The following is a 13,985-nucleotide window of genomic DNA, read 5'->3' as shown; positions in this document are numbered from 1 at the left end:
TTCATGTGTCTGTATTCTATATAGACTCTCAGATGTGTGTTATGTTTATGTGAGTGTCTCTCAGCTTATGGTCACCCGGCTTTAGATATCCTCAACCTTTTCTTAGATGAAGTGTGTGTAGGAATTGGATGTTACACAACTTGTCATATGACACAAATTGAGGCTGTTTTTAACATAATTACGCTTTTCCCAGGTGTCAGAGGGAGTTTCATCATTAACCTGCCTCCTGTTGATCTTTGTGTCTGTATTTCCTGTTGATGGCGCTGCGTGAAGCGTCCACACCTGGACTCTTTTCTGTGTGGAGTTTGCATGTTCTCCCTGTGGGTTTAATCCAGGTTTCCTCAGAGGAACTGGTGACTCTAAATTTGCACAGCTGTCATTTATATATATATATATATTTCTGACAATTGTAAGTTAATACTTTCTCTATCTGTGTAAGATTTATATATCTAAACCCCCACAGTTTCATTTCCTTACCAGCGCGTCCTTCATATCACTTTTACTCGCGGTATAGGAACAGTCTCTTCGGGAGTGCAGACGTCTGACATTAGCTCACAGAGGACCAGCCACTCGTCTACAGTCACGGCGGTTCGGTGTGTTTGAGATGTGCCTCCTGGTCACATCATAGTCCGGGAGGTTGGCCTGGAGCCTGCGGGAGAGATTAGGCCGGGACGGACATCAAAGGCAGCATAGACTGAGTGCTGTATCCTCTTCTGATGACCTCTTGTTCTTCTTCTCATAAACCGTAATTGCACTCATTTCTACAATCAGAGATAATGCAGAGTGTTCTGTGTGATTTTACAGTCTAAAAATGGATCTTCCAGCTTGTGACCTTGCACACGCCACTTAAGCGTATCCTCTGGATGCGAGTGCTGCGGCTTCTATGAGTGTTTCTAATGCATGTTATTATGGTAAACAGCGCCCAGCAAAAGCCAGCTGCCATTGAGTGGCTGGTCTACGGCCTGGAGCACTAAAGAGGGGCCGTGATGCACCATCAGAACCTCAGATGAGCGACGACAGTAAAGCCCCTCTGTAGTCAGCCTCTGCTTTTAAGTTGTCTGTGAATAATGCCAATAATTAGGTTTGCTCTTGATTAACAGCTGAACATGCATCTTGTGGTATCATTCTCCCATACAAGATTAAAAGTTGATACTCTGAAGCGGAGATCTGTTGAGGTTCAGACGCTTGACAAGTTTGGTCTTTTTTGTCCGTATTCTGACGCTGACTCAGCACATTTTTTTTATAAACTTCAACTCCCCTCACATCAAACTCATTGGCTCCGACAGCAACACAGCAAACTGTCAGATGTTCATTTTTTTTATGTATTTCATCAGTGCTAAAAGCTTCACTTAAAGTTAAAGAGACCATCATATCCATCACCTCAACCACCACTTTTAACGTACTGCTCTTAATTTACTGATTCAGCAATAATAACCAAAGCCATTATGCGCCTTTTACTCCTGAATGAGTGAATTAGCAACGCTAAGTAAATGCTTGATTATCTTTATCAGCTTTTCGTCAGGAAAAGAAAAATACTGATGTTTTTCTCCACAGGATTAAAAGTTGGATGCAGTTGTAATGTTAATGCATTGAATGTGACCAGTTACTGATTATTTTTGATTGCTACTCTTACTATTATTTCATTTCACACTTGCTTGTAACTTATTTTGTTGTTCCCAACAGGATACTCTATATGTGGTACTTCCTTGCGCCGTCATCAGTTCACATCCACATTAGAGTGCGTCTTCCTCCCACTCGCTGGTGAAGTTTAAGCTGAATGGACGGACTGATGGAAGGTAATCTGTTTTGCACTGTTTGGGGGAAGGAACATAGACTTCCTTCTCCCCAGCTCATCAGTGTCTCTCTCCAATAATGCAGTACAGCTGTTCCCCTCCTCCCTCCGTCTGTCTCAGCCTCACACAGTATGAATATAAAAACACGGTGATTCAGCTAAAGGGGGCGAGGAAGTGACGGGCGATTTCCAGAATGGAGCATGTCATCGACGCCTTGCACGAAAGCAAGCCTGGACATTGTGATGCACAGCAAGTCATTTTCAATAATGTTGTACTTCTTACTTTTTAAAAAAAAGTTGAACACACCTTGGGCATTCCTGTTATGCTAATTTCACCTTTGTTGCCGGCTCAGCGCCCTCATTTTCAACATTATGTAAATGTCATGTATCATCAGACATCATGGATCTATTCTAGACGCTAAATTAAAATTTATCATTTTCCACTAATAATCAATTACACTTACACATTTTTTGTGGCTTCTGGGTTTTTCTTTACGAAATTAATCATCAGTTTGTTTCAGGGGATCATTTCATTGATGCGTTGCACAAAGTCTGGATATACTGATGCACTGCAGGCCAGTTATATGAATTTGTGCTTTCCAACTTTTGAGTTCTTTCTCCCAAAAATGTCAAAACACTTTGGGCATTTTTGTTTTGCTACTTTCGTTGTTTTTTTTTTTTTTAACAACTCAGCATTCTTGATTTAAGCTTTGTCTGCAGTTAACGTTGCTAAAAATGTATTCTTCATCATTTATTCTTCTAATTTGTTGGCCCAGAGGTACCGACTGTAAAATTAAACACACATTTTTCACCGTTCCTAAAGAAAGGTAATTGATGTGTTGCACAAAGTATCTCCAAAACATTGATGTACAGAAGATGTTTTTCTAAATTACATCCTTAAAAAAGGAAAAAAGAAAAGAGAAATGTGGATAAAAGGAAGAAAATAAGGAGGGAAAGGAAAGGGGGAAATGGTAACAAGAAGAGGATACACTATTACAGTATTTGACATCTTTTTCAAGAAAAAAAATAGATTGAACAAAGTGTCTCCTGTTTGTTTTTACCCATTTTTAATCTTCATGGTGAATTTAGATCCATTTCTTAATGTACTGAGCTTTCCTGTCTTGACACTGAAGTTGACTATGAAAAGTATTCACCATTTCAGTTAGTGTCTCTTGCCAGTTACATTCCATGCTTGAAAGAAGTTTTTATCGGCAAAACTTTCTTTATAATAGAAAGAAAAAAGTGGCGAGCGCTCATACCTGCAGGTCTTAGAGAGTCACAGCCAAACAATGACCGGCAAGTTTCCAGAAAAGAATGAGTCACTTCACTTTCAGCTGCACAGTTTTCACTGACTATATATATATATATATATATATATATATATATATATATATATATATATATATATATATATATATATAAGTTTGAATAAGGGCGAAAAGTAAGAAACACATAAGGAGTAATAAAGAGCTAAAACCCAAGCAAGTGGATGACTTCCAAATAAAAAGTTGCCAGATAGAGTGAAATGACAGAGGGATGAAAAGAGGGAGGAGAGGAAGGGTAAAGTCTATGAGTCATGCTGAGAGCTGAGACAGAATTCAAGCGAGCGGGGAATATGAGCTTCTGGAGGAATAAGGGGGAAGAAGAGAAGGATGTGGAGGAGGATAAGGAGGAGGAGGAAGAGGAGGAGGAAGAAGGGTTATTTGTATTCTGGAGGTTGAGAAGATGTGTGGTGAGAGAAGGTGAGAAAGAGGCTGCAAAATAATGAGAGCTGACAAGTAGGGGAAATGTTATGTATGTGCATATGAAGACAAACACACAGACTATTTATAGCCGGGAGCCAGTGTGTTTGCATGTGTGTGTGTGTGTGTGTGTGTGTGTGTGTGTGTGTGTGTGTGTGTGTGTGTGTGTGTGTGTGTGTGTGTGTGTGTGTGTGTGTGTGTGTGTGTGTGTGTGTGTGTGTGTGTGTGTGTGTGTGTGTGTGTGCGTGCGTGGTCACCTGAATGTATAATTGGACGGCTGTTTGTATGTCCACGCTGGGACGCATGAGGACAAAAGAAAATGATGAAAGACTCTTTGGTGGACAATAGCTGTTAAATTGCATTTGATCAGGGGCATAACAACAAAAGAACCACGTGACTGATTCAATCGTTTTTGTGATTTATTCAAGCAAATGTTCAGTTTTATTGTTGGAAAGTTTCTTTTTTACTGTCCATAAGAAAATAACCATCATGTATATGAGCTCAACTTCACAATTGTGCATGGTTTATTAAACACAAATTGGCTGTTTCATCAAACAACTATCAAAATATGAGTATTACCAAAGTAAAAGGGCTGTTGTGGTGTGTGCGTATTGAATGAATTATGTGCAGGAGAAGTATGTTTGAGCAGGAGAATAGCGAGGATCCAGGGATCAGTGCAGACTAACGGTCTGTAAAATATGTAAATGTGGATGGTAAAACACTGGGACTTCACCTGAAAGTGTTCATTCACTGCTACTGTACACCTCTTGCAGCACACTTTAGTCTGCGCAGACCTCTGGACCTTCAGGTCTGAACCTTCTTTCCTTAAACTCCCGCTCGTTTTGCCTCTCGAGGCTGCACTCGCTCTTTAATCTTTGATGTACCAAAAACATTACAGCGAAACACTCCTCCGCTTCCAAAATAAAAACCAAGGGGACAGCTCTGCTGCTCCGAAGTCTAGAAAGTGTTCTGTCCTGGTTTTCCTGAAATCTGCAGAGAAGCTGTTAGCGCACGCTGACACAATGTGTTCACCCAACGACTCCTGGACGGGAGAGCGGGAGATACTAAATGAAAGACGGCAGGCTGAACCAGTGTCATTTAAATGCACACACTAGAGTTCCGGATTTCTCCACGTCACTTGTTTTCCGTCACGTCGTCAGAACTCTGTGACCTCTGGCCGGCGTCCACAGACTTCTAGGTCAGATTTAGGTTAAGCTCCAGGTTGCGGGGTTGTCGAGGGAAAGATCTTCCTCAGAGGGCGTGTTGAGGGTCGGGACGAGGTGAAAGCGGCAGCGGGGCGGTCTGCTGGGTAATCCTGTCCTTGGCAGCCAGAAAAGGAGGACTTCTCTTCTTAAACGCTCACCCCGGCTGCTTAAAGAGGCTTCGGCACGCAGGGTTTCCACCACAGGGGAAACATAATTCATCTCATATGCAGGACTGCAGGACTGCAGGACTGCAGGACCCACATCACAGCGGAATCTCACCGTTTACTGCCGCTGTCTGGTCAAATCATAAATTAATAATGCCGTTGAGCTGGATCAAGTGTGGAAATGTATGAGTTAGTTTGAGTTACGCACCGACAGACACAGACATCTCAAGAAGAGGAGTCTGGGTCCTGTCTTCCTTAGAAAATAGTGAATGTATACAGAGAAATTGTCATTTTAGGCTCTTGCAATTCCAAACTGAAAGCAATGTTTCTATAAATATCAACTTTATAGAGATCACATTCACTCCTTATCATTAACTTGTGATTAATGGTATTTTAATCTTATTAGAAGACTGCCTTCTTTTCTTCAGCCTCATAAAAGGCTCCAGCTTCGGTTTGGTCCATTTTATTTCCTCTATTTTTGTTCTTCACCATCTTCATGAGGGACATATTTGGCAAAATATTTCATAAATATACTACTGAGTTAATCTCTAACTGTGATCGCATATCTTTATGCATTCTGCAAAATTAACTTAAGCTGCATTTATTTTGCTCATAAAAATTATGGTTATTTTATCAGATCTGAGTCTTCATAGAGTTCAGTCCATTTTGATGGACGTTATTCTCATATTCACACTCTTTTTTTGGTTTTGCTGTTGGTCTCTACCTCCTCCTGAGGAAAGTAACTGACTTCGCGGATCAGTTTCTTCATGTTACTGACTGTTGATACTGAGTGAATTGTAAACAGTGGCGATTGAGGTGTTTTTATGTCTTCTGCTGCAAAAATTGCCATAAAAGTGTGTATATTTTGCTATAAAACTGATTTCACAACGTAATTAGCAACAGATACTATTTACCTTGATATGCTGAGGACCATAAAAGATTTTATTTGAAAGTATTACCCTTTGTTTACATCTAACTGATTATTTGGTGTTGAGGAAAAAGTAGCTTTTGGATGGGTTTTTTTCTGTTCTGCCGCCAAAATCACTTTAAACTCCCACTGTTTTGTTCTATTTTAGTTCTTTGCTGCCACTTTAGTGGCATTACTGGCTATTTAATTTTTTAATTTGTTAAACATATCCCTTTTTTATTTTATATGTGTGTTTTTTTAGGGTGTTTACATCTTCTGCAATGAAAAATTGCCAACATTTGATCATGAAATTGTGATCATTGCTGTTTTAACGCAGTTGCAGTCACATATCTGAGCTGCCTGCCTTTGTTGAGCACTGTAAAGGCTGCCGCTTCGGTTCAGCCTTCACACGAACGTGACACATTATCAACACTGTTTTCTCATCTGGAGTGGCTGCGGCGGTGTGACATGAAAGATATAAGTCACCGCCGTCGCACACCTAACGCCCACACAGACACCGACACACACCGAGTCCAGCAGCAGCAGCAGCAGCAGCTTCTGGTCTTCACAGAGCTTCACAGTAAATGCCATGATGATTGATCCCACACGGGAGTCCAGGGGGATCAATACGCTTTGTTTTCCTGCTCACAGTGTCGTCCCGCTGCTCGGATCCCCGCTGTGGCCTAAAGGGTCCCTGAAGCTGCACTCGGGACGCTCGGCGGAACCTCTGAAAGCAAAACTGAACAGCCCCTGAGGGTTGAGTTCACCGATACGCGGCTGACACTCAGAGAGAGAAAAGTCAAACGTTTGACTGTTTCCTCGGAAAAAAACAGACATATTGTCATACAGACAAATGGTGCCACATTGTTTTTTAAAAAAAACACACAAAAAAACATACAGCCGTGAGTTAAGCTTCATATCTGATGAATATCCACCCACAGTGAATTTGTCTTAGATTCCTCCTCCTTTATTGAAGCTTCAGAAACCATATGTCAGTTTTAAACTAAACATTGACTATTTCACTCGTTCCAGGTTGTAATAATCAACCTGTAATAAACCCGATGATGAACGCGTGCTGTTGAGTTTCGTCATCAAAAAGCTGTTTTTTTGTTGTTTTCAAGACTTAGAATTGTCTTGAGAGTCTCAAATAAAGAGAGTGTGGCATCCTTAAAGACCAACAAAGATATTTAAAACAAAACCAAACAAAACAAAGGACCACACAGATTGTTCTTTTGTCTTTTGAGAATTAGAGGAGTTGCTGTTGTTCAAAGGCCTTGGTGACGCTGCAGAGATTACATTATCAGCCTTCCTCCTCCTCCTCCTCCTCCTCCTCACCCACATGAAGAAAGGTGCAGCAGTGATGGTCAGGTGGGAACAGAAGTATTTGTGTGGGAACCTTTCAGACGTCAAGTAAATCAAGAGCGTTTTTGACAACAGGAATGTTTATATTGAGTAGATGTTATTGAGTAATCACATTTATTTATATTTCATCCCTTGTGTGAGTAGCTATCGTTAATCAGTTTTGTACGGTGGCTCTGAGACTATAGGAAATCATGGAAAACAGAAGTTTTATTACCTGGCTTTTAAAGGCTGTTTTTGTTTCTCATTTTCCCCGTTTGACCTTAATGAGTGACTCTAATTTGGGCATAAGTGGGAATGTGTGTCTGTTATCGCAGTGAAGTGATGAGCACACTCAAACTTCTAATTTCTTATTAGTAACCAGTTATGCTTCAATTAGAGATTCATTAAGTAACGTCTTGTTTCCAACGAGTGACATGATGTATGCAAAACTTCCTAATTCTTGAATTTAAAAGGATTTTTTTTTTTCTTCTTGACAGATTTCTGTATGTTTTCCCATGGGTTAATTGTTCAAAAACACAGTGTGAGCAGTGTGAACGAATTATGAATTGTGAATGAAAAATGCCACAGCGCTCCCCCGGCCAGCATCCATCCCGTCTCATTTACCTCTCCTCACCTGGTCTCCTGCCAGTTATCCCAGCGTCCTCTCTGCCGAGCTGATTAGAGGGTCCTTCCTGTGACAGAGGACGAGACAAGGACGACACGCTGTCCGTCTGCCAGCAGAGATGTCAGCCGAGCGGGAGTTCTGCAGCTCCATGAAGACTGACACTCTTCATCCTGCGGGGTGGAGGTGGGTTAAAAAGGCTGCAGACATGCTGAATATTATTTAATGAGATAATCAAACACTTCTGCTGCGAGTGAGCTGTCCAAATTAGAGCTTTGACAGAAGTTCCACTTATCTGTTTTCCCACCTTCCCTGTATGATCTTTAACCAGTGCACTTTTTCAGTTTCGTTCAATTGTGTGCTATGATTATGTGCTGTTCAGCCACAATTTCCAGGCTGTACTAACATTTAAAACTGCATTTTGTGGATTTCACTCAGTAATAGATCTGATTTAAATGTCTCACGCTCTGAAGGTGTGAGCATTTCTTTTGCTTCCAAATGCAATAAAATGGTCCAAATAAATATATGCAAACACGTGTGACAGAAAAAAAACTTTCAAAACATTCAGATGATTCTTACTACAAATAAGATGATCTGTTTCCGTGTGCCTCAGCAGATCCAGATCCTCTCACTAGAGGGCGCCACACAGCAATGAACTCTTCCTCTCCTCACGAGACTGTTTCCATGTAATTTCTGAAAAGAGGGTCTCAAAGTTGTACTTTGAAGCTGGAATGCAGATCAAGCATCTGTGAAGTAAGAAAAGGCCTTTTTGTTCCTCTGTTCTCTTCCTCGATCGATCGACCACCTGCACCTCCTCCATCCGTCCTTGAACCTCTTCTGCCCCCCGCCACTCCTCCGAAACGCCTCCACAGCCCCAAAACAGGATTTATGAAAACACATTGCATCACACACCCTAATGAAGTGGCTTACTTGTCTGTCAGATTTGCATGAAATCATAGGAAGAAGCGGCGAACACGAACCTGGGCACACTTTGTGCACGTTCCTCTTCCAGCCACCTCGCTCCAGCGGCTGATTTCAATGTCTGTTTTATGATATGTAAAAATGTTTTCCAAAACATAAATTTGTGTCACATTTTGAAAAAGTGTTTGATATGTTGTAGTGTTTTGCACCTCTTGGCCAACCATAGTGCTCAGATGTAGACTCTCATGCGAAGCATAAAGTTTCAGCGAGAACGGAACATGTATACCTCACTTCCTGTTTCCAGCTAGCCAGTTATTTACACACACTTCCCATGTCCAGCAGGTAGCATTATGGCCGATGGAGGCAGCCTCTGGGTGAGGCTGGGCCGAATCAGGGATTCCACAATAAAAGTTGTACAAAAAAATCCTCAAACATCATTATTCATCATAACAGTTTTAATGATTTATTTTTTTTGTGAACATGAAGTGTCCTGGACATGTATGGAATCTTGAATGAAGATCATGAAGGGTTCTTCTGAACATGGTTTCTCTTGCCTCCTCCTTGCTGCTGCTTCTTGTTCAGTAAATTTGGTTACGCTACAGAGAGTGAGGTAAAATGGAGGCATGTCAAAATTTAAGCCTCTGCCACTTACAGTAGGCATAAAAGTTCAACTTCTTGAGTTCTTCTTGAGTTCTTCTTACTTACTGCAAATGTGTTTACTTGACAGGGCAGAAATGTGCTTTGTTAACACTGTGAGTGTTGACACATGGAGAACGACGTCACGCTTCTACCTAGAAAAAAGAGAAGATGGTGAGCTCATAAAAGGTGACTGCTGCCTGACCGTGCATTTACCCGGGAGTCACAAAACATTGTCCTGCGGGCCACGAGTTTGAAACCCCTGTTCTAAAGTTTATATCGTCATATAAAATGTCATGTGCAAATTGTCCACCTACCGAAGCAGAGAGGCAACAGGGTCCTCCTCCTCCTCCTCCTCCTCCTCCTCCTGCGCTTGGGTCCATCCGCAAACCACCTCCTATCCCTGACAGAACGAGCCGACCAATCATGGACCAAGCAGACTCGCCCAGATCCACCTCACACCACTGCTCCAAGGATCCTTGTGATCTGTTCCAGTCCGGCCTGCTTGCCTGTGGCCTTTTTCCCTGTGGCCTGTTCCCATCTGGCCTTTCCCCGATCCTCATGAGTAGTTTAAATGAACCAATTTTTCTGTGGTCTTGCTGAGATCCCAACAGCAATTCAATTTTTTCGAGTGGACAATGTACTTTTCTGAGATTAGTAGGTTCTAAAGCACCTGTGGGCCAAATCTGGTGCTTGTATCACTAAATGAAAGATTGTTCACTGCCTTTTGGAGAGTCGACTCCAGAAGCCTCTTTTCTTCTTTTTCTTGGCCTGGAGTTCTTCCTCTAAGATCTTGATGGCCTCCACTTGACTGATCTTCTCAGTGTGGAGACTCTCATTCTCAGCCATCAGGGTCTTGTTCTCATTGTGGAGACTCTCCTTCTCAGCCACCAGGGTCTTGTTCTCAGCATGGAGACACTCCTTCTCAGCCACCAGGGTCTTGTTCTCAGCATGGAGACTCTCCTTCTCAGCCACCAGGGTCTGGTTCTCAGCATGGAGACACTCCTTCTCAGCCACCAGGGTCTTCATCTCACAGTGGAGGGTCTTGTTCTGAGCGTAGAGGGTCTTGTCCTTAACGTGGAGAGTTTGCTTCTCAGCCAGTAAGGTTTTGTTTTCGCCATGGAGGATCTTGTTCTCCGCTAGCAGGGTCTTGTTCTCAGTGTGGAGGGACTTGTTCTCAGCCAGCAGGGTGTTGTTCTCACCATGGAGGGTCTTGTTCTTTGCGAGCAGGGTCTTGTTTTCAGTGTGGAGGGTCTTGTTCTCAGCATGGACTGTCTTCTTGTTAGGCAGCAGGGTCTTGTTTATGCAGAGATTCTGCATTTCACTCCGCAGGCTCTTGTTGTTTGTGCAGAGATTCTCCATTTCAGTCAGCAGGGTCTTGTTCTCAGCATGGAGGGTCTTGTTCTCAGCACGGAGAGTCTTGTTCTCAGCTCCCAACGTCTCCTTCTCAATTTGGAGGGTCCTCTTCTCAGCAAGCAGGCTATTGTTCTTACCATGGAGGATCTTGTTGTCAGCGTTAAGGGCCTTGTTCTCAGCCAGCAGGTTCTCAGTGTGGAAGGTGTTTTTCTCGGCATGGAAGGTCTCCTTCTCAGCCAGCAGGGTCTGGTTTTCAGCTTGGAGGGTCTTGTTCTCATGCAACAGCCTGTTTCTGTCCTTCACCACCTGCTGGAGCCTCTTCTCTAGATCTCTGAGCTTCATCGTACTCCTGTTCTCACCTTTCTGGACTTCCTGGCTTTTTTTGTCAGCCATTTCTCAAATCACTCTCAAATCGTTTTGAAATGAACTACCAACACGGGGGCTACTATGCTCACAGGTGATACGTCCTCGCAGGTCTACGGTTGATCTCTGTACATACATAACATTATGTTTTTCTTTGTTAAACCTCTGAGACCGGTGGACGCACCGGTGCGACCTCATCACATGACCGTTTTAAAAGGCAGTAGCTTCACAGCACAGTGTCATCTGGTCCAGTGTTTCAATCCGTGTCGAAAGTGCAGATGTAAAACTACAAGATCATCTTAAAATTATGTTTTAAATGAGGCGCCTTATGAACGTCGATCAGGCGCTCCTTTTTTTTTTTTTTTTGAAGGAGAAGAGCACATCAAGTCTGACATTGAGTTTGAGAGTGATTCCGATTACAATATTGAAGACCTCAGCTTATTTTTGTTAGAGGGGAGAGAGGTGTTCCCCAGACCAGGAGAGCTGACCACATTCCTGTCCCCATCATTCCAGGCTCCACCACAACAGCCAAAGACAGGTGAAAATGTAAACATTGCCTGCAGGAACACAAGAAAAGGAAAGACACTCCATGGAAATGCCATGCCTGTGATGTGCCCCTCTGTGTTGTGTTGGACAGAATCATTTTTTTTGAGTGGCACAAATATTTTTTCTTCACCTGACATTATATGTGTGACTTTTTGTAAATAGTTTTACAAAAACACCTGAGGCAGTACTTCTATTTCACTGTAAATATCTGTATAGAACGGTTTTTTCAGTCCTGTTCTGATACATTTTAGTTAATTGTAGTTTAGATTTACTTAATAAGTAAACTAAATGATTCGTTGAGCATGTCTGTGAATTTTATCATCAATAAACCTATGTTTTTCCCAATCCGAATTTGTAGTTTTATGGTGTTTTTAGATCCACTGTGTTACTAAAGTATGCCAGCTGAAACCAATACTTCAGAGCTGCATTTATGAGGTTGTCCTGAACAAAATGACACCAAAAAAGGCAAGGTTTATGGTCCTCACTGCTGCCTGGAACGAAGGAGTTGCTATGTGGGGTGCTCAGGTGGTATTTACTGAACTACGCAGTCCAGCAATGAATTAAGTTTCTGTTGAAATGTCTTTCGGATTCTGCTGTGAAGTGGTCAGTGAGGGCTGGAGGACACTGGATTCATTAAAGGCTGCACGTAAGCGATACATAAATGTTAAACAGCCTCCAGATTGTGATGTCAGCTCACTTCATTCAAGTGGAGACTGAAGATGTCACGCTCTGTTTTATTAATTTGGACTACTATCATTCGTGTTGTAATAGAAAGATTGTGTCAGCTTGTTCTCCAAATGTTTGAATGAAATGACCTTCAGCTGGTTTGTATTCACTCACATTGTAGTTTTATCTCATTCCCTTAGCATTCACTGGCACACACTGTTGGTTTAGTTTGTGTAAAGCCCTCTGGTGCTATTGGACTATGCAGCTCCAATTCTGAAATAAAGTCCAAGGAGTTAATGATGCTTGCAAGTCAAGATTGCTGAAATGTATACATTATCACATTTTTTATAGGCGCCCTGGTACCAACAACACTATGAGGTATTTCTCTCATGAGATAGATACACAAACACTTAAAAGTATGTATTGAGAGAGCGAGTAAGCACAATATGTTGCTATGGTAACACACTTGTTTATGCTTGGGATAAAGCCGGAAAAGCTGTGAGCCCCTCCTCTATATGTCTCACCGTGTGTATATATGAGACCAATCAAACAGAATATGTTGCTATAGTAACACCCTCTTTTTGGCTCATAGCAACATTTCTCCCTTTGTGTCCTTCCAGATGAAAATGAGAATGAAAAGCAGCTCATTTTCTATGAAGTCACATATGAAGTTACATTTGTGTGCCGAATTTCGTAGCTCTCGGTGAAGCGTGATCCAGGGGCTGAATTTTTTTAATTTTGTAGGTGACGGTATTGAGGTATTTTTCCAGTCACTTGTGTGATTCCTCCAAATTATCTACATTTTTTGCCGGGTTGAGCGAAGTGTGGCAAAAAGTCATGTATGTTTATGCTTTCAAAATCACGTTTTCTAATGGTTAAAAAAGTATAAGAGTTAAAAACAATCTTTATGGTTTCTAAAGGGTCCTTCGGCACTCAGTACTTGGACCCTAATAACGTTTCAACAGGAGAGAACTGTTCCATGTGATGGAGCCAAGGTTCTTTGTAAGATGAGGATACTGTTTTGTGTTTCTTTTGGCTCAGCAGGTGTTCCGGGCTCCGATCTGCTTCCTGACCTTTGGGCCATGTCTTCGTCTTTCTCTCTCCCACGCCCACTGTCACATTTGCTCTTTAATGAAAAGCAAATACAATAAATGTCATCAGCTTAAAAATGAAATCATTAAAGGTCACCCACATAAACAATCTGAACCTCCCGGGGCGACTCGGATTCAATCACTTCATGTGAGACCATGAAGGGCGACTCAATGGGAAAGCGGCGAAGGCGCTCCCATAGTTTCTTTCCTCGTCATGAATTGTCTTCATTTACTGTTTTTCTTTGTGTTTTTAGGAAAGTCTCTTCTCTTAGTGTTCTGCCGGCAGCCTTTTACCTGTTTGGATTACCTGCTGTTCAGCAGGCCTGCATGCCTGCTGACTTTTGGATGTGTTTATCTGTGCAAGAGAAGACAAACTGCCACATGTCAGCCTGTTTATTTCACCTGTGACCCAAAAGGCTTTTTCTTTTGGCTTGGCTCTTACCAATAAGCTCAAACACAAACTCTTGACCTTAATGCAGTGGACGGACTATAAGAATCAGACCTGAACACACATCTTCCTTTAGAAAACAAAGATGTTTCCTGAAACTTGAAATCAGTGCCACATAAATCTGGATCCCCGAGATTTGATTCATTTTACTTCCTGTGTATCAGTGGAAATGTGTAGAAGGAAAA

The sequence above is a fragment of the Blennius ocellaris genome (assembly GCF_963422515.1).
Source record: "Blennius ocellaris genome assembly, chromosome: 20".
Lineage (NCBI taxonomy): Eukaryota > Metazoa > Chordata > Actinopteri > Blenniiformes > Blenniidae > Blennius > Blennius ocellaris.
Note: the sequence above shows the minus strand (reverse complement) of the source record.